At 42.8% G+C, this 22,582-nt stretch overlaps 1 protein-coding gene across 7 annotated transcripts in view; it reads left to right on the top strand.

The window, feature by feature from the left end:
- tanc2b (tetratricopeptide repeat, ankyrin repeat and coiled-coil containing 2b) overlaps positions 1-22,582 on the top strand; it is a 105,203-nt gene that overhangs the window by 2,894 nt on the left and 79,727 nt on the right. The window lies entirely within an intron of this gene.

Genomic DNA, 22,582 nt, shown 5'->3' with positions numbered 1-22,582 from the left:
ACTGTTCTTCTGCATCATACTGTAGCCCCCTCTCCCTCCTGCCCCCGTCCTCTCCCTCCCTCAGACTAAATATAATCAAAGAAGAAAATGTTCGGGAAAATGCCAGGAGTGGAGGCAGAGGTGGGATGTCTCTGGGGGGGCCGTCGCCGAGTCATTTCTCGTGGCTCTGATAGAAATGGGACTCTCTCTAAACAGCCAATCAGACGCCGCAGTCAGGGGTCTTTTAGACCTTGAATATGCACAGCTTGGGTGTATGAGCTTGTTTTAAAAGTGGGTGCGTGAATGTGCATTGATGTGTTTTTGGAGTGCTTTTGTGCTCATGTTTAGAGGGAGAGAGAGAATAAATAAATTGCATTGCCACATTTGGCTGTGCACTCTTTTATTGTTGTGTACTGGTTTCAATCGAACTGTTGCCTCAATAATTAGGCCTCATCAAAACCTAAACCTCCACTGTAGGCTGGAGCTGAGAGAGGTGCTAAAAATTGACAGCACATTCCCATATCTTCCTCCTACTTGTCTTTTAGCGCGAGATGAAAGAACAACCTGGTATAAATGCGAGGCGGCGAACGCTCGCCTGTTGATGTTGGCTAATTGCTTTGTTCGATGAATTGACGCTGATGTGAATTCTCTTAATGAGGAGCAATCACAGTTAGCCCCTTCCAGCACTTTCTGCGCATTCTTTCACTCAGACACTGATCCGATTCCTACAGTAATGAGGAGAATGCGCCGTTTCCAATCAACACGTGCTTCTGAGATGGAGAGATCAAGACAGAAGAAAACCAAACAAGTCTTCGGACCTAAGGTTCTACAGAGTTCTCCGGAGATCAAGGCTTCTCCTGCTGATCCTTTACAGAGAGGATTCCTCCATCAAATTTTGAGATATAAACAAAGTGGTTGAGAGTGTTTTTATGTGAAATGGTGGAGATGGGGACCAGACGTTTCCATGTACACCTCAGCAGTATTATGCTTTATTTACTCTTGGCAGTAAGGATACATCAATATCAAACCTCAGCCATGTCATATATAAACAGTCTGTGAGGGATCTTAGAGTTGGACGTCTGCTTCCATTCACCACCACTGTGACAGTTTCTGACGTTTTCTTGGAATATTTTATATCAATTTGATAAATGTAAACAGCTGGAGTTTGTAGAGCGATACATTTCAATTGTTCTTTTGATCATCCATTAAAGATATTAAAGGGGACATATGGAAAAAAAAAATAATAATCAAATCTCACGTTCAGTGCATATTCAGTGGAGCCCACCAACTTACACACCGCGAAGCCAGAGAGCACAAAGACGAGGTTAAACGCAGCAAAACAGACACAATGAGCACAAAGGAATAAGAGCACTGAGTGAAAACAGTAGGAAGAGAACAGAGCGAAAACGGCTAAAACCCAAAGCTTCTGCTCCTTGCTCCTCACTGCTGTGCGCTCGCGGTCGGGGTGAACAGCGAGCATTTCAGTTATCATTGAAAGGAACAGGTGCTGAAAGCAGGCGTTCTGAACAGGGCTTTTTACACAGGGGAAGAACACTGCTGTGGGGCTCGTGGGGTTTGGACCAAAGCAGGTCACTGACGTTTTTATTAAGAAACAGAACTTTGTCCCTTAGGGAAAAGGGGATAATATGTTCCCTTTAAGTATAAGTATAACCTTAATCTGTAGAATCGTTTTATAAGATAAATATTTTTCTTTTGTGTGTGTGTGTGTGTGTGTCTTGTTGTGAGTTGTGTCTTCACAGAGGGAAAAGAGATTTTGATGCTGTCCCAGCTTTGACAAACCCACTATGACCTCGGTTACGTTGTCACACCTCTGTCCTCTTATCACTGCCTCAGAGGCTAGTGTCCTAGTGAACCCTTTTCACTTCCTCATAGTCTGCACCAGCAGTCTATAAAAGTGTATACTTTGGATCCAGGTTGAACTATATTTCAGAGTCAAAACCTGACAGGGCATGTTATGCAAAGGAAATCAATAAACGAATCAAAATGTATTTGTATAGTGATTTTTATAAGCGACATTTTTGTGAAGCAGTTTTATACACTGAACAATCAGTGGATTAGGAACACCCACCTTGTACCTACATTTATTGTTCATTTTAACACCTCCAATGAGGGCTTTAAAAACTTGAGCAGCAGTGCTGTGTCTGATCCATTCAGACCAGCACAACACCACCATCACGTCAGGTGAGGAACCAAGGTGTACTGATATAAACACAATAGTTGTTATGATAATAGTTGATGGAAAACATAACTAGGCGATAATAATAATTGGAGATCTAATTGGATTTGTTAATAATTGGAGTTCTTATCAATTTCATTGTTGGTGGTTGGGGAGCTAATCAAGGAAAGACAAGATCAAGGCATCATCTTAAACGATAAAATCCAGACTTTAAACTAAATCACAAGTTCAAAAAGCCAGAAGTCTGAAGCATATGGTGTTCTCGCTTATTGTTGAGTCCTTGTACATCATTTGCTTCATGCAGACTGCCGTGCTTTGACTCTTTTGGCCACTGTTATATCTGAATCGTGAATAAGAGGTGTGTGTGAATGCTCTGTGTTTTCAGACAGGGCACTCGCATTAGGGTTTGCAAGAAAGTGGAGATAACTGGCTGTATCTAATAAACCTTTCACTCCGAAGCACACAATTTCTATGTGGCCTGCCTGTTAGCCAATTAGCCAGCTGCCTGTGTTGGCCCAACTGCTAATCAGGGAAACTGGAGGATTTGTACTTGTGTGATATGTGTCTGTGTGTGTGTGTGTGTCTGTATGCATGCATAATTGAGAGTTTCTATGCATATGTACTGAAACAAAATTTTCCCCAGCATAGAACCTTGTGGTACACCTACTTTCCAGAAATACTTCATATAGTCATAGACGTTAAATATCAGAAATCTGAAGAGAATGTCATTGTGGTGGTCATTTAAATTTGGATTATATTCTATAAAGGAAACCTGGGCTGTTTTGGTCAGGAACACCAGTGTGTAAACTCGCTTAAAGCTTGAATCACAAGCTGTTGTGGGCTAAATTCTTACTTGTTGTTGATAATGTATCAGGCCTCCGTGACAGGGACATGTTATTGGATATCGGTGATGACTGACTCCATGAGCCGATGCTGATGATTGACGTGCAGCAATTGCCAATTCTGCGTAGGACGAGGAGCTAACGCAGACTATAGCATTGCAGGAAAAGTTCTCAGTGAATGCAACATGGCCCTCGCCACTGCAATAAAGATGATGCATGCTCACCATAATCATAACTTTTCACCTTTTAAAATGCACACAAAGCAGAGGAGTGGAGTTGTTTTACTAATCAGTCACGTTAACATTAGCAGTGGTAGCAAGTGCCTTTAACTCCACAGCTAACAAACACAACAATAAAGTACTCACAGAAAAATAACTTTGATCTGTGAAATGAAAAATCCTAATTGTCGGAAAAACCATAACATTTGGGAAATAAATGTGAACAGAGGTCAGAAAAAAATAACAGCACAATTTGAACTCTCAATATTTTCCATTATTGCAAGTTTTTAAATAAAGGTATGATATTTATGATAATTATTTTCATAGATCACCCAGCCTTGGATTAAAATGGCAGCTCTTGTTATTTAAAAAGTGCACTTATCAATATTGTGGTTTTGATATAAAAACAAATTCCTCATCCGTGTAACTCTTCTGTTTTGAAGCAAGCCAAAGCCCTGTGTGCTCTGGATGTGTCCAGCATTGCAATGGCAGTAGGAATCTGGCCCTTTTCCTCATGACTGAGCACCGAAGCCAGCGAGCAGCGGTCGCCCCATGGCAGGATTAATGCGGGACATTCTCAGACACAGCTTCCCTCCGAGACTGTCAGCAGCTCCATAACCTTCGACCCTCTCAGAGCTGTTTACCTCGACCTTGAGCTTGGAGAAGATGACCAGCTGCTCCTGACAGATCGGGCTGAGCGATTTTGGGAAAATATCTAATTGCAAATCTTCTGATCGGGCTGGCTGTTGCAGTCCTTTTTACCTAAAGGAAGCTCCAGGCCTTTTATTTCCTCAGGAAGATCGGCCTGGGATTTGAACACTGAATGTAAAGATAGTGCCACATATTAAAAACTTTAAAGACGTAGTTAAATAATGTGGAAAAAAACTTAAAGATGTAGCTACTGTGATTTGAATATTGCACTTTACATTGGAGCAGCTGCGCATGAGCCTAAGGTAACCAAACGTAATGTCAAGCTTGAAAACTAATCATTCCATTCTAGTACCTGACCTCCCTGATGGTTATGTGGCAACTGTCATATTCCCATAGCAATGTCCAACATCTGGGAACATTGCAACATCTGTAAAGCCTTTTCCAGAAGAGGTGAGCTTGTTACTGCAGTGAAGAGGGGTCACACTGCTTATTAATGCCCTTCGTTTTGGAGTAGATGTTGGATGAGGAGACTCTGGGCCGTATGGTATAAGCATAACGCAGTGATGACTAAACCCATTAGCCATGATGCTAGGTTTTGCAGTGGATTCATAGCTTTCAGCACAAGGCAGGTGCTTGTTTCTCATATAAATGTTGGCAATGGTTGTTACTTTATAATCAGAATTAAATCAAACTACAACAGCAGCATCACAGCCCCTTCTCTTGTATTACACCATTGTATTACATATTGATTACTGTGGTAGTGGTAGGTGAAAGTGCGTCCGGTTTCTTTTGGCCCAGAGTCAGGGGAGCGTGGTGAGGTCAGCTGAGTGAGTCTGATGTGTAAAGGACATGTGTGACCAACATGACGGGATATCGGTGTCCAAATCTCAGCTTACTGTATTTCAGCAATCTCATGTATGAACTAAGAGCGCACACGCCATTCTAAAAATACTCTGCAAATCCCCCATCGCCACCTCCACACACACACACACACACACACACACACGTACACCGTCATATGTGCAATTTCTAACACCCCCTAGTCCAGTATATTATGTTAAGAATCTGCAGAAGAGTGTGCAATCAACAAAACGTCATTAAAAAAGGGAGATAAATGTTCCCATATACAATCTATAGACATTACTTCATTACTTTTGCTCCATTGTGTTTACTTGACAGTTGTTTATTTTATTTATGTTTTAGTGTATTCAAACATTTTATAGATATTCCAATTCCAATGCCTGTATATTCTCATTAACTAAAATTAATTACTCTTTAAAGTGGTGTGTTTGTGTTTTTATGCTCTTATACAGTATTATTTTCATATTATGGTCATAAAATAGTCGCCAAATGACAACAATAAAATCGCAGTTATTTCTGGTGCAATATATTGACCACAAACATGGTCATTGGGACAGGCTTACTAACCTGACCAGGATGACACGGTTATAGAAAATGAATGTATGCAAAAATAAATATTTATAATATTATTGTCAGATTTAACATGTCAATACTGAGTTACTACATTAAGATGTTAATTGTTGGGTTTGACGATACTGCGAAAATTTGTAGCGCGATATATTTCTAAATTTCAGTCGATACAGAAAAACTCTGCACAACAAACAAGAAACATGATATCACCAACAAATATAAACATTTTGGCTTTGTCAATATTAGTATTTATAATCAAACTGTAAAATTGAGTGCAGAAATGACAACAGCGCCCTCTAATGTACATCAGTCAGTGACATGCTGTAAATAATGTGTACTGAAATATTGAAAATTTGTTTAAAAATCATATTAATAAAACATTTTATATTGCAATATGCTTTAGTTAACTGCGTACATCACCCCCCCCACACACACACACACACACACCTTAATTTTATCTGTGAACTGTCCCTAGTTCTCGTCTAACAGTGAACGTCCACCTACACTTTTTCCAGAGACCCTTCCCTGGGGGAGATATTATGTTGACATTACAGAATCTCTGCTGCTTCTCGCATTATTGATTAGACCATGTCACAGGACCCTGCACGCCGCGTCGTCGTTTCTTTGTTATTATGGAAATATAGATCCATAACCAGATAAGGAGCAGCTCTCTAATTTTCTAAAAGCAGTGTGTTCTTAAATGGCCTGTCTGTGTTGCTCTGTAAGGGATCTGCTCTAACAAACATGAGACAGCTTGAAATCAATGTTCCTGAATTGTCATGAATATTTTTTTACATCCTTGTGTGCCCCGTGTTCTCTGGTAAGGCCATGGTTTTTATTCCGTGGTGGAGGTGGTTCAGTAATAGCCCTCCTCACGTAATTCAATTACCAGCCTGTGTAGAATCCATTTTCTTGGCCTCTGTGGTTATTGGCCTCTTTGATATTGCTGTGAAATGTCTTAATGCCCTTTTCAGGTATTCTGTTTGCAGGGGTTTATATTTTAGAAGCCGTTACATGTCCTTTGATGTTAGGCGCACGGTTGAGAGGGTTGGGGTGGGGGGGTGGGTGTAATCTCCTGTGGTTTCCCCCAGGCCAAACGTGTTCTCTGAAAATGAGGATAAACTGGTGTGCCAACCTCATTCTGCAGATCAGAAGGCCTGAATTTGCTCTGCAAGACGAGGGTTAGGCTGTGCTTTAATTTGACCCACTAATCGGACCCTTGTTCAGAACTTTCTGTAAAGTTCACAGTGAAATCTACCTCCAAAAAGTACGTGCTCCTACCTTACGGTGCAAGAAGAACTTCAACACACTTCCATGAGGCACAGCATAAGACAGCACAGCTGGTTTCAGGAACTAATGCAGCAATGCAATGTTCTTCTGCAGCTGTCCTGTGGCACCAGCAAAGATCAGACTCTCGAATTATTGAAGGCCAGACCGACAGCGAGTGTTTGTTTTTGGATATGGACAGAGTACATCTTTAGTTCTGGAGTTTTATGAGTCACTTTTAAATTCACCTGTTTATTGTAATCATTTTTCAAGGGATGACCCTGAAGGACAGTCACTGTGGCTCTTTTGGTTTTGGTTTTAAGGTGGAACATTATGGAATTTGAATAAGAAACTGCAGCACCACAATGTAACTGCTGCTCCATTTAAGGTGGATTTGTATCATAATGTAACTGCCATTCTATTTATGTGGACTGGCACCAGAATGTAACTGCTGCTTCATTTAAGGTGGACTGGTATTGTAATGTAACTGCCATTTCATTTAATGTGGACTGGCACCAGAATGTAACTGCTTCTCGAATTAAGGTGGAACAGAATTTTCTTGGAATTAACTGTTCCATTTAAGGTGGCGTGGCATCAGAATTAAACTGCTGCTTCTTTAAGGAGGAGCGTTCAGTTCTTGCAAGAAGCGTTGGTGACAGAATGTATTTTGTATATTTAATTAAGGCTACGACCCTGAAATGGATAACTGGAAAAGATGATGACGATAGTGATATTTACTAAAGTATGCCTTTTCGGTTTTTGCTGTGATTTGTGTCATGTTTCAATTCTCAGTTTTGCAGTTTAATTCAGATTTCAGTTCTTGATTTTAGTAAATGATTTGCACCGTGAAGCATCACTAGTTTTTATTCAGAATGCTTCAGTTGCGATACACTAGCTTTTGGTCTGAACACTGAGGTGGGTTCGGGATAAAAGAGAACCCCCCCCACACACAGACACACACACACACACCCCACCCCCCTCTTGTGCAGAGGTCAGGGCCTCTGCCTTTCCCTGCTGGACACAACAGAGGGATCTTGGAGAATGTGGCCATGCAGCAACTAATGAGCTCCTAATTGAACTCCTGATGAATTCCTCCCTGAGATGCAGTGGATGTAAGGGTGGAGAGAGAAAGAGAGAGAGAGAGAAGGGGCTTGGTGGTGGTCTCTCATAAACCTGAGCTCGTGAAGCCCTCCTAACTCGGCATAAATCATTTCATTATTCCGCTCTGGGGCTCTGTGAAGACAGGGATTTTTAATTTTCTTCACCTTGAGTCGTCAGAATAAGCTCCAGCTTCCTCACAACCTTCAGAACAGGGTTTGGTTTCATTGGTCTCACACAGACATTTTGAATAACAGTTTCAGGGTCTGAATGGACTCCCTGTAAAGCATGAGGAGTTTTTTTGGGGGTGGTAAGATTGACGGATGGACAGATCGGTAGCTTGAAGGATGGATAAGGATGAATTCCTGGACCCATATAAACACACATCGTCGGGTGATGGATGGACCGAGGAAAAATTTGGTTGATAAACATGATTAGATTGACGATAGCCAATCAGAACGGATGGAGCTATCCCATTCCTCTGTCCCTGAGGTGACCAGGGTGAGCTCTGTCCAGTTTCTTGTGCACATGATCGTGACCAGCATCAGCTCTTTCACTTCACGTTGGAGGCTGGAAAATTGCTGTGAGGATTTGATGGCATTTGTAATGAAGTCAAGGTCGGATCTCAATGTGGAGCAGCTACACATGAGCCTAAGCTCACCGGGCTCAATGCCCAGTAAGGGCTAGAGCACCCTGTGGTGCAAAGGAGCAGTGGAACGGCGTTCTCTGAGAGATGAAGCTCTATGCAGTACCTGTGAAAATGTTTGGAATGGAGATACCGTCAGTCACCATCAGCACCTGGGCTCAGACTAATGTTTACGTGTAGAGAAAGCAATCAGATCCTCACAGCAGTGTTCCCACATCTTTCTAGAAGACTGGAGACTGCTACAGCTGCAAATAGGGACAAACTGCTGATTCATACCAGGTCGTGTAGTTCAGTAGCTTCCCGTTATGGAGTACTGACCCGTTTGGGTGAACAGGGCTGTGTCGGGGAGCGGATGAGAGTTAAATGATGTTTCTGTGGCCGGGGGGGTGTTAAAAGGAGCACTTTCTCAGGTCGGTGTTGTTATCCACCCACAGTACAGTCTGACTCACTCCGTCTGATTCAGTCCAGTTCATCTGACTCCAGACTCCACCGTCCTGTCCTCCACATCACAGCTTCTGCTGGAGACTTAATTACTCTGTACTGGAGGGTTAGAGGGTCAGGGCGGGAACTAACAATGATAAACCTATTGTATACTGTATACTGTATGTACTAAAATAGTCTGAAATACCTGCTTAATCTTAAATATCTTAATGAATGGAGCGATGGAAATGCACTAAAATGACTTTTCACTGAAAGTTTTTTCTCTGTCCTTTTAAAGTCAACCTTTTAGAAAAACCCAGGATGATTTTATCTGGCAGTGAGTGTGAGTTACCTGTTGTGTACGTTAGCGTGCAAACACAGCCAAAAATAATAAACAATATCACACTATACTGATATAGACACTATATCGTGACTGTTCAATAGAAACTTGTATCTCCCAAAATAGTACCTTTACAGGAGCAGGAAAAAACCTTCTTAACTTTCAATGCAAGTCAATGTAAAGATATTTTATTCAGAGTTATTTTGGAGCGTTTCTATTGGTTCATTCAGTATGAAATGTTCACACAGTGTTGTGTTCAAATGATATAGCAAATCAGACAGCGGCGATATATAAAATCACTTTTTGGTGTGCATCCGTCCTGTTTTATTTTTTGTTAAAATAAAAGTGAGGAAAGCAAGCACTTCCTCAGCTCCATTTCACAGTCCAAACAAAATAGAGAGCATATCGCCCCCTGTGCTTCCTGTAGTGTATTACACTCTGTCAGAAAGATTGTGTAGATCCTATATAACTTACAGAACATTATAGAGGATTATAAAACATATTTTAAAAGGATCAACAAAAGTCATTTCAACATCTGTGCTTCCTGTAGTGTATTACAGCATTAGAATAGATTTGTCTTTATTAATAATATCACACAATTAATAATAAAAGCCACATCGCCTCCTTCACTACCTGTAGTGGGATACACTTGATCAGAATAGATCATTACAGACATTATAATAATGATTCTGTAGCATTATAGTGCACATTTTATGTGAAACAGAAGATACACTGTCTACTATTCCTTTAGGTTATTTTACAGGTTTTACTGGTTTACGCAGTTGTAAGTTGTGAATATAAGGATTATGGGTTATGTAATATATATTTTTACATTTTAAAAGCTAAACAGAGTTCAGTTTGTGTTTAGCTCTGTGCGTTCTAGAGCTCTCCTGGGAGTTGTGTAACCTCCCAGCCATTCAGACCTCAGCTGTACATTGGTGGCGACTCCCCCTGAGATTGTTTATAAGATGTGTTGAATATTCATCACAGATTAAAATGTGAGGCTGGTTCAGGGCTGATATGGAGGGTGCGATGGAGTGGAGATGGAAGCAACTTTCTGCTTAAAAAACCCTCCTGATTTCCCCGGAGGACGCTGTGACGGAGAAAGGAAGTGACACAGCAGGACGTGTTCTGTTGTGCTGAAATGAGAGAGCGCGAGAGGAGAGCGTACGCTTGCGTTTGTCTCTAAATCTCTTAGGGGATGGAGGCTTTTATGTGACTCCTGTGGGCTCAGGTTTTACCTAATAACATAAAACAATCCTGATTATTGCCCACAGTCTTTAGCTTCCTCTGTCGTGTATTTACAAAGCAACAAATAAAACTTCATTATGCTGTTTGTTATCGGGTTAAGGCAAACGTGTGTGAACAGAGGAAACCAGGGCCCTCCTGTATAGACACATCTGATGGTAGAAGATGGCAGAGAGGAGTAATGTTTGTTTATTTGTGCTCAAACTGGAAGACAACTATCGACTGCTATTAAAATTAAAATGTTTCAACTGCTGGTAGTGTCTCTGTTACAGCTCGAGGGTCCTGGATGTTGTGGGCTCCGGGTGACTGTCTGTGAGTAGTGTGGTGTGTTCTCCCTGTGTCCGCGTGGGTTTCCTCCGGGTGACTGTCTGTGAGGAGTGTGGTGTGTTCTCCCTGTGTCTGCGTGGGTTTCCTCCGGGTGACTGTCTGTGAGGAGTGTGGTGTGTTCTCCCTGTGTCTGCGTGGGTTTCCTCCGGGTGACTGTCTGTAAGGAGTGTGGTATGTTCTCCCTGTGTCTGTGTGGGTTTCCTCCGGGTGACTGTCTGTAAGGAGTGTGGTATGTTCTCCCTGTGTCTGTGTGGGTTTCCTCCGGGTGACTGTCTGTGAGGATTGTGGTGTGCTCTCTCTGTGTCTGTGTGGGTTTCCTCTGGGTGCTCCGGTTTCTCCAAAAACACACGTTGGTAGGTGGATTGGCGACTCAAAAGTGTCCGTAGGTGGGTGTGAGTGTATGTGTGAGTGTGTGTTGCCCTGTAAAGGACTGGCACTTTTTTTAGTGCTGTTTCTAATTTGCAGGATCTCCAACAGTTTTGAAACAGTGTTTTTGTAAATAGGATCCATATCGCCCCCTACACTTCCTGTGGGGTATGACAATCTGTCAGGAAGATCACGTGGGTCATATGAACATTAATGTATTAAAGAGGTCATTTTCATAACCAAAACCGTACAAACTTCAGTGTCCATAGCAGTCTTAGTTGTCTTGCTGGTCAGAAGAGTTGAAGATGGTGTGTGTGGACTGTAGGTTCTTTGTTGAAAAGAAGCTGTAAAAGCTGCGGGGGGTTCTGCTTTGAGGAGCGAGGGGCTTTAGTGTTTGACAAATTGGCTCAGTTCTGTGTGGGGTTTTTACGGTTCTCTGTGTTTACTGCACTAAACTTCAGGCTCCAGAAGACAAAGGGGCAGACAGAGAGCCTTTCGCCCCAAAGGTTCACCCCTGACCTCCCTTAGACTGAGCTGACCGCAGATTAAATTAGCTGCTGAATGGATTAGGTGCTTCTGGAATGGCACTAAAATAAATCAGTGATTTTGTGTGTCAGCGGTGTCTGTGTCATGCTCTTGATGAAAAATTAGAGGTGGCCTGAATAATTTGAACTCTCTGTTGGGGGCAAAAGGTTGCAGGAAGCTCTCGATGAAGTAAAATTACTTTTCCTCAAGAAACATTTCTTTGTTTGTTTGAATTTCTTGAGACACATCTTTTGTGTTCTGGGATTAATCCAGTGTGGTGATACAGAAACGCCAAGTACTGGTGCCCACCAACCCACAAACTGTGATAAAAATCAACCCAGACCCTTTTCTGAGGGCTGCCCAAGTCAGAGACCATGGGACTCAACCCCCCACTGCACAGAGCCCACATCTATGTTCGAGAACAGACATGAGGTTAAACCACAAAAGGCAGACATAAGAGGAACAGCAAAAACGGTGAAAGCGAAACACTTGGGGTGGGGTGAGCTGTGTGTGGCTCATTATCATTTTAATTAACAGGCGCTGAACAGAGGCCGTTTTGAACAGGGCTGTTTAGACTGCTGTGCGTATTGATCTTTGTGGTGTTTTGACTAGAGCAAATCACAGACGTTTCATTAAGACCCCGGAACTGTTTTCTTGAGGAGTAGAGATAGACTATGTGCCCTTTTAACAGTAATTTTGTGCTACAGTTCTTTTGAAGGAACTTAGAAAACCTCTGAAGCCAAACACTTAAATATATAAAGAAATGGCATAAAAAAAAATCCCAATATTCTTTTCCTCGTGAAAAATGAGACAGTGGGAGTCGCACCGTCGGTGGGAAAGGCAGTGCAGAGCAGCAGCGAGAGAGAGACAGAGAAAAGGGTGTGATGAGTGTTTCGCTTTAGGCTCTGGTGAGAAAGAAAGTGGCATTATCACTGAGTCCAGATAATAAGCGGCTTTAACCTATCTGCCTGCCAGCAGGATATCACACCTCTCGGCTCGGGAGGAATATGATGATAGAGGCTGGTGGACAGCAGCTTCATATCAGTTACACGGACAGGTAACGCTCGCAGTATTTCTGTGGAACAGCTTAGCAGCCAGAGAGGAAGATAGAAACCCAGTGGAATACATAGAAACAGGTGTTTAATGTGCGTTTTCTTCTCCTAAGTTTCCTGTTTTTTGCAGCGAGACATGATTCTGATATGTTTCTGATACGATTACTCATGTCTCTGCTATTTCAGGCCACTGAAGACAGTACAGCACTCTGATGTCACTTGGAGAAATGACTAGGTTGATGTCCGGAAGATGATACAGGGTTTGATTTATTGTTGCTTGTGAAGGTTTCACAGGAAGCCTTCATTTCGCTCTGATTGCACCGTACCCTCCATACACATGCAAATAGGCTTATTCTTATTCAAATCAGTCTTATTCTCAGGCAGATTTTATTTCTCTGCCATCCTGTGCCACAAAAATGTCTTTTATGTTTTTTTTATGGGGAATCTTAGGCTGTGGAATGGTGAATTAGGTTCTCAATGATGCCCCAGTCATCCTCAAGTGCAAGTGATCATTAATATTCCCTGTCTCTCTGGGTACTGTAAGGTCAAATGTCCCTAAATCTTCCACCTCACTCAGAATGATCAGATGTGTGCTTTTCCACTGCAGGGTCTCTACTCTGCTCTACTGGTCCTGTAAATCAGTTTCTGGTTCTGGAAGCGTGTTTTTCTATACAGAGCTGATCTTAACTTGTCTATGTGGAATGTTCTGAACAGAACAAAGCTAAACCTGAGTGTGTTCGAGAAGCAATTCCACTGCAGGTTCCCTATTCCACTTGGCTCTACTCGTCTGTTCTCCTCATCCACCAGGTAAATCATGTCCTGGTTCTGGAAGCGGGTTCTTGTTTAGTGGCTGTTCTCTCGTGGTTCAGAGCGAGCCGAGTAGGGACTAAACAGTGGCGTGTAAACCTTGCAGAGCACTGATTGTCCAGAGAAAGTTGCCACGCAACGCAGACGTCCAGCACCAACTCTACATCTGTAAATTCGCCAGCTGCAGCAGAGATCACGTTTGTTTTTATCCGACTCACGACGGCAGCTCATAAAATTATTCCGTGGTCTTTTGAAGAGGTTCGAATGCTCCTTGGAACACATTTCGGGGGAGGGGAACGAACCAGTTGAAAAGTGCTATTAGTGTTCTCCTCCAAAATAGTTGAGCTCAGGTAGCATTGTCTATGCCTCTTATAGCTCACAGAAACTCACTGGAAATTGTGATGCTGGAGTTGTGTACATCAGATTTGCTTCAACTTTCTTTTTATTGTGTCTAATAGTTGCTTACACATCATGACTATGAAGTAGCATTGCTGATAAACTCAGAGAACCAGTCCGACTGCCAAGTTTGACCATAACTCATTATTAGTCACTGGCTAAAGACTAGAGACACAATAAACTCATCTCAGCTGCGAAGAAAGAAAAGCATGTAAAGGGGAAAGTCCCTCTAGAAGCTCATCATTAAAGAGCCCAGTGAGTGAATGAGTGGTATGTGTGAGTGCACTGGGCCTATTGAAGACAGTCGGTTGCCTTATGAACGCGATGGGACTGAGTTTGGTTTGAAGGATGCTTTTGTTTTCCTGCTGCGTCCCTTCTCTTATTTTGTCCCTATCTCTGCTTCACCAGGATGGTATTTGGAGTGGGTGTTGGGAATGACAGCCGGACCATTGAGAAGAGAATGAGACCGCTAGTGGCGCAAGGTCTCGGAGCTTAGAATAAGGCTCTTATAGACAAGCCGAAATAATACATGACATCAGAAAGACATGGCCATGCAGAAAGAGGGCCTTTGAAAACACTGAAGGGACGAATGTGACCTCTGACACTTCACGGAGGTAAATTTGCACGATTTGAAAAGCACTCAGTGGGATTTTTGTGGTTTATGAAGAGCGTATTCATGATAAGTTCATAAGTGATACACTCACTGTGGCCGTTATTTGCCTTGAAAATCCGTGTTTTGTGTCTTAGAACAATCCAGCAGTTTATAGAAGGGAAGAAAGTAGGGCCTTTCTCTTCTGTAAACTTCTTTCGCCAACTTTCTGCTCGCAGACTGGAACAGGCGAGGCTCCACTTTGAAGACAACAAATATACTCAATTAAATAATATTAATTCATCCGTCTTCTGTAAGCACTTCATCCTGTTCAGGGTCGCGGTGGGTCTGGAGCTGACCTAGAACCACTGGGTGCAAGTCAGGAACAAACACACACACTCCTGTGGACAGTATCATACATTAACCCAGTCACTCATTCACACCTGTGGACAGTTTCACACACACACACACACACACACACCTGTTGTTTGGATTGTGGGAGGAAACCCATACAGATACAGGGAGAACATGCGTGGAGAGTGTCATCAGGGGGTGGGAACCATGTCTATGCTCTGCTCATTTGCATATTGTGATTTGCATAGTGTGTTGTTGTATAGATAGATAGATCTCTTTCTCTGTCTATCTGTGCCTACAGCAGAACTGAACCTCAGGGGGGCGCTGTATAATATACATGTGAATGTTGTAGTTACAGACACTAGAACATTATGAGGAGGATTTGATTGCATTCCACCACGTAAACCAGCTCATGGCAGAGGTTGTGGAGGGGGCTCCATCAGTCCAGAGTCCACAGTCTCGCTGGGGGGTGGCTGACCTTTCTGTCTCCCTCCAAATCCTTTTCCTTCTCAGCTGAAATTCCACAGCCTCCCGCTGACTCCACAGTGGAACGTCTGATCTGTGAGAGGTGGAATTCCCAGCTGCCCTCTCTCTAATCCTCAGCGCCAATGCAGGGTGGCGCTTCCTCTCGCTCCCAGCCTTGCCGGTCCTCATGACTCATTTTCTGATCTGTGCGTCTGCATTCAGAGTTTGGGCCGAATCCGGATCCGTAGATAAAAGGCATCAGAGTCGTGTTAGCACACGCTCCACGCGGCCAGGTGAGTCACCCGGGTCTGCCGCCTCTTTATCCTCGGATTAGAGGAGGCTTAATTCCTGCCATTTGGTGGCGCCTAATTGATCACCACGGCTGTGTTTTCCAGAGAAGGTCTGAGTCAGAGAGCACTAGAGACTCACTCGAGCCGCCGCTGGTTTTCAGTCACAGGGTCCTCCAGCCAAGGCTAGTGGCTCTGGATTAATGTTCCCACACGGGTCTCAGATTTGACACTTGAGTCTTAAAACCGTTACTGGATTTCAAACTGCATCATTGTAGTTACACCCCACTCTATTAATAGTTTAAAAGAGCATCATGGATCCAGTGGGATGATGTAGGTGAAACCAGAAAGAAAATTGTAAGACACATATTCACATATACACGTGTACATATTCGTTTTTAAAGCGTTTTTGTTGTAACTTATCATTGTAATTCAGAAATCAATCATTCTCCAATTTTTTTGTGTGTTTTTTTTAAACGTTACTTGTGTAGTATTGAATATGACAATTGTTATTATATTCAACAAAAAAAGGACTAAAAATTTACTTGTTTGAAAATGTTGAGTGAGTTGAAGTTATTAGTCACTGCATTCGTTATGAGTTACATCAGGAAAAAGCACTCTAAAAGCATGTTTACCCAGGGATATTTTGGTGGGGGAATATCTCAGAGGTTGCTTTCACCTGAACATAAGTCACTGTATTGACTCTTGTGGAGGGCAAAACTAAACATGGGGAGGGCAAGTGTTGACACAGGGCTGGACTAACAAGCATGCGGGGCCAGCCCGGCGATGAAAACAAAGGGCAGAGAACAACACACACAGAGTGTGCGTATCTTCATGCCCAGCTCTGGACGACTTTAATCCACTAGATGTTTAAATTGAAATAAGTGGTTACTGCTGTATTAATGCTTAAAATGTTGAATATAGCACCTTTTAAATATGTCACTACTTGTGTTTTCAGCTAGAAATATTTGAATACGTCTTACTATCATGATATTTCGACCATATCGCCCACCCCTACTCCTTCACCAGATGCAGAGATGGAGCGCAAACTGGAACGCAATAATACACTGGCTTTAAAATCTGATTTACAGGGACTGTGGAGGAAATGGTGGAATATAAAGACGAGGCGAGGGAGCAGAAGAGATGAGTGAAGGATGAAAGAATGTGTGATGACAGATGATGCTCTTCAGGCAGGCAGTGCGGGGCGTTAAGGGGAACGGTGGCAGTTGTGAATTTAATGGAGATTTATAATAGCCATTAATAGTTTCATAAGCTCTGATTTGCAATATGAGCGCAGTTAGGGATCCGGCTCAAGCCATTCAACGTCAGCTGTCTGCTCGCCGCTTAAATTTAATCTGACCAAGTCTGGCTGGACTGCAGAGGAAGTGGCCACGTAATGTGTAGTGACAGCAGCGGTGACACACACACACACAGAGGAGCGAGGAAGACAGTGTTTGGCTAATGGAGTGGAAGTGTAAGCCCATTAAAACCAGTCCCTTTGGAGAGCGAGACAGAGGGAGAATTGTGAGGGGAATGTTGATAACCTGCTTGTTTAACTCAGTTTATACACATCGATTTGTGTGTGATGAGAGGGTTAGTGATAGTGCGTTGGACTTTTGTTGCATGATTGTGCTTTGTTTAACAATATTAAACCATAAATTAATAACATATATACAAATTAATACAGATATGAAGAAAAAAGAATAAAAATACAAGTCACATAAAAAAATAAGGTCAAATTAAAGGTAACTACAAATAAATCAATAAAACTGAAGCAGTAAATCTGTTCCATGTGAACTGTAAAGGACTCTGATGGTGGTAGAGGTGGAGGTTCACGCCTGTGTTAGTCCGTTTGTGTGACACAGCTCTGTGTAAGAGCTGAGAAATGAAGCTAGAGCCGCAGATTGGCTTCGGGAGGCAGCTGTGGATTTACTTTGTTGAGGCTAATTTTCTCAGAGGGCCTAAAACCAAAGCCACACATAAAAGAGACTGGGCTTGGTGCCTGATGCTCTTCTTTATTTCTTTATTTCTCTCTGTGGTGACACCTGATGCAGCATGGACCCTGAGGACACTAACGTTTTAACGTTTTAAACCACTTCCCCTCAAACTGCCTTATGCAAACTGATATATTTATTGTTCTGTTTCTGTGTCACTTTCTTACACACAGCAGCCTTTGTTTATCAGAGTTACTTAAAATTACACTTTTATTAGTTATTTATATTTGTGTTAATTTATTGTTGGCTAATCTTTCAATGGGAGGACACGGTGGTGCAGCAGGTGGTGTCTCTGTCACAGCTCCAGGGTCCTGGAGGTTGTGGGTTTGAGTCCCGCTCCAGGTGACTGTTTGTGAGGAGTGTGGTGTGTTCTCCCTGTGTCTGCGTGGGTTTCCTCTGGGTGACTGTTTGTGAGGAGTGTGGTGTGTTCTCCCTGTGTCTGCGTGGGTTTCCTCCGGGTGACTGTTTGTGAGGAGTGTGGTGTGTTCTCCCTGTGTCTACATGGGTTTCCTCCGGGTGACTGTCTGTGAGGAGTGTGGTGTGTTCTCCCTGTGTCTGCGTGGGTTTCCTCTGGGTGACTGTTTGTGAGGAGTGTGGTGTGTTCTCCCCATGTCTGCGTGGGTTTCCTCCAGGTGACTGTCTGTGAGGAGTGTGGTGTGTTCTCCCCGTGTCTGCGTGGGTTTCCTCCGGGTGACTGTCTGTGAGGAGTGTGGTGTGTTCTCCCTGTGTCTGCGTGGGTTTCCTCCGGGTGACTGTTTGTGAGGAGTGTGGTGTGTTCTCCCCGTGTGTGCGTGGGTTTCCTCCGGGTGCTCCCGGTTTCCTCCCACGCTCCAAAAACACACATTGGTAGGTGGATTGGAGACTCAAGAATGTCTGTATGAGTGAATGTGTGAGTGTGTGTCGGCCTGTGAAGGAGTGGTGCCCCCTCCAGGGTGTGTTCCTGCCTTGTGCTTGGTGATTCAGGGTAGGCTCCAGACCCACCGTGACCCTGAACTGGATAAAGGTTACAGATGAATGAATGAATGAATGAATAATCCTTTCAAATTAACTCAAACTTGGTAGAAGCAGAAGAAATAAACAGCACTTAATGTAACGTACGTGTGTTATAATAAAGTTGTGGCAGATGTGTTTTCATATCATCACTGTCCAATTATCATTATTTTCATTGAAAGGAATACCTAGTATATTATTATCTGTCAGTAAGGATGTATGGAGTAAGTGTGAGTTATCTGTTGTCCACATTAAACACAGTAAACACAGCTAAAAATAATAAGCAATATATCACTGTACTGATATAGACAATACAAGCTAAACATGTATCTCCCAAAACAGTACCTTTACAGGAGCAGGAAACAACCTTCTTAACTTTCAATGGAAGTCAATGTAAAAAGATTTTCTTCAGAGTCATTTTGGAGCGTTTCTATTGGTTCATTCATTATGAAATTTACACACAGTGTGAAAGACAGCTGCTGTGTTCAAATGATGTAGTAAACTACACATCCACAAACACATAGATACATGTTTTTAATTGGACAGTGACAATATTAAAATTCTGTGCACTTGTTTGTTTGTTTGTTTACATACAGCATTGTTAGAGCATATGCAGCACTAGATTGGAATACAGTGCTAATCCTGCCTAAAGGGGGCAGTAAACACAAAGCTTTGTCCATCAGTCTCTATCCAGTGATACCGTGTTTCCCCGATAGTAAGACACCCCCGATAGTAAGACGCAGTGTGGGTTTTAGGGGGGTCGGCTAATGTAAGACGTACCCCGAAAGTAAGACATAGTAAACTGTACGTTGGAAAAATATAAGCCATAGTACCGGTACCTTTTGCTGCATTAACTGCGGGGTGCGGACGGATCTGGAGCGGAATGAGCGGAGGGATGTGGAGGCCGCGGGAGCAGCAGTAATGTTGTCCGTGGTCCAACACGCAGCCTCAGTGCCCTCACGTGCAGCCGCTGGTGGCCGCTCTGATCATGGAATAAATCTGTTTTATCTTCCAGTATAACATATTCAAACTGTTCGTTCTTACCGTTTTTCATTGTTTTACATGTTATACATGGAAATACCGTCATGATACAGTTGTAACAAGACATTCTTGGCACTTGCTTTTATAAAACTGGTTTATGGTGAATACCATACTGTTCAGGTTGTTAATAAATGTTAATTTTATGGTTAAAACAGAAATCGACATTTTTTACCAATATAAGACATACCCCGAAAGTAAGACATAGTGGGACTTTCGGGGGTAAAAAGAATGTAAGACACTGTCTTACTTTCGGGGAAACACGGTAGCAGTGTTCCAGAAGGTGGATTGAAGTTCATATGAACAGTGAATGAAGGTCTTCATCAAGTCCTAGCTGCATTTCTTAACACTCTGCATCATATACATACTTCCTACCATCTCAACATTACATAACAACCTCCAGTGTGAGCTCAGTGTGAGATAACAAGAAACGCTCGGGGCCTCTGCATGGCGTGTGGTAATATATGAATGCTGACTGGTTGTTAGTTTGTGGAGAGTTTAGTTTTGTTACAAAAAATGTCATATGAGGACCCCCCCCCCATCATTTGTTTTATTGTAGTTACACCAAGGGCCCTCCACTGCGTGGTTGAGACCGAGCCGAGTAGGGACTAAACCGTGTCGTTTAAACCTTTGCAGAGCGCTGATTGTCCAGAGAGAGTCATCACTCTGCGCCACGCAACGCAGAAGTCCAGCACCAACTCTCCATCTGTAAAATCTCCAGCTGCAGCAGAGATTCCGACTCACAACGGCAGCTCATAAAATTACGCTGTGGTCTTTTTGAAGAGGTTCAAATGCTCCTTGGATCGGTGGCCGACGAAAGAATCCAGCGAGAGCTGGACGCTGCAACAAGGAAGGAGCAAACTCTACTGATCTGTCTGAACTGATGACGGAACTGTGTACAGTCCCAAACAACAACAATAACAACAACAACACGCCAATACACCATGAGTAAACACTGCTTAACGTTACCACTGCCGTTGTTGTGGTTTCCAAAGCCCACTGTTCCCAGTTTTGATGAATACATTTTGGAGGGAGAGCTGTGGGAGTGGAAAACCAACCAGGGACTAAACAGAAAGTTGCACATGAGGTTACACATGGGGCTAACATCACTGAGACTAGAGAAGTCTAGGAATGCTGAAGCACAAGCCTAAATATCTGGCTGTGAAACAGTGACATGGTGTTCTCTGGAGTGAAGGACCCCCATCCAGTATCTTTAGGATGATTTGTGATCCCCAGCAGTAATCCAACACCTCTCTGATGGCTGTGTGGCTGTCAGTGTTGAATGAGCAGGAGCCCACCAACTTTCAGTCATACACTGTGTGCATTTTAAATGCTTCTGTATGTCACAGAGTGACGCTCAGCCTCGTGGGCCCCTCCTCTCACCCGGAGCGTTTGGGATATTCTTGAGAATAAGGAGAAGAAAATTACAGCTGAGTGCTGAAATCTAATCAGGGCTAAGTGATGTATATTACTGGAATTAGTGTGCCACAGCCTTTGGGATGCGTCATGGAAGCTCCCTCTTCCTCTAAAATGACACCCGTTACTGATGCATCTTAATGCTAGGTGACTCTTATCTTTAATTTTGGTGTTACTCCCAGCCGTGGTGCGATGTGCTTCTTTGTGTGTTCTCTTCACAGATCACTTTAAGCACCCAGTGCGGTATTTTTCCTCCACTAGTGTATGTATGTTATTATCTGTATTGGCCACTGCAGAGTGCATGGTTTTATATGTGTACTGCCCCTTATCCACTGTTTTGGGACCGCGTTTTACAGTCTTAAAGCCGATTTATGTGTCTGTGTGGAGTCCGGGTCATAGCCTGCGAATTGTGAGGGTCTGCCTCTCTCTGCAGATACACCACAATGACTCTGGGTCCTTGTGCTCGACATGCAGTGCCAGTCAGGATGGATACAAATACAATACAAATAACGCCTGGGTCCTTGCTTCTTGTAGCGAGGTTTGGTTGGAGGTGGCCATGGATGTCCCTCAAGTTCATCCACCTCTTTGTACACTGTGATGTCCAAACCGATGTCAGAGGGAATCTCTCGTCATGAACTGTGATGTGAAAAATGTGCATTTATTTGTCATTATACAGTGTATCTTTAAAGATACAGACAGTGTAGTGTATCTTTAAAGGTACAGACAGTGTAGTGTATGTTTTAAAGGTACAGACAGTGTAGTGTATCTTTAAAGGTACAGACAGTGTAGTGTATCTTTAAAGGTACAGACAGTGTATGTTTCTTTAAAGGTACAGACAATGTAGTGTATCTTTAAAGGTACAGACAGTGTAGTGTATCTTTTAAAGGTACAAACAGTGTAGTGTATCTTTTAAAGGTACAAACAGTGTAGTGTATCTTTAAAGGTACAGACAGTGTAGTGTATCTTTTAAAGGTACAAACAGTGTAGTGTATCTTTTAAAGGTACAAACAGTGTAGTGTATCTTTAAACGTACAAACAGTGTAGTGTATCTTTAAACGTACAAACAGTGTAGTGTATCTTTTAAAGGTACAAACAGTGTAGTGTATCTTTTAAAGGTACAAGCAGTGTAGTGTATCTTTTAAAGGTACAAAGAGTGTAGTGTATCTTTAAACGTACAAACAGTGTAGTGTATCTTTAAAAGTACAGCAGTGGTGTTATAGTCCAGTTGTGTTCCCTAAATATTCATTACATTCTCTTCTCCAGAAGGAGAAGGGGATCTCTGTAAACTTTCATTATACAACTGTGGAGAATAAAAGAACACAATAAAAGTCCTGGAGATGAAACAGGACGAATGACATCAACACGACTTTAACGTCTACAGTTAATAAAGAATAAGGTACAGTTACGTTCCCTAATTAAGGTGCAGTATATGTCCACCACCGCAGTGAGAGTGTATTGTGGTCATACAGATGTTCATATCTCTGGACGTCCACAGTTAAAGGAACACTAGGTATTGTTACCTTAAAATCACAGTTTCAAAACCAGTGATGCTCCACTGAGCTGTAACAGGGAGAGTGGAGCCTCTGTCATTGCTACTCTGGGCTCAGCACTGCAGAAACTGCACTATGTTGCTTATGGAG

Source organism: Hoplias malabaricus, chromosome 3 (assembly GCF_029633855.1).
Source record: "Hoplias malabaricus isolate fHopMal1 chromosome 3, fHopMal1.hap1, whole genome shotgun sequence".
Taxonomy (NCBI): Eukaryota; Metazoa; Chordata; class Actinopteri; order Characiformes; family Erythrinidae; genus Hoplias; species Hoplias malabaricus.
Note: the sequence above shows the minus strand (reverse complement) of the source record. Positions and strands in the feature narration are given on the sequence as shown.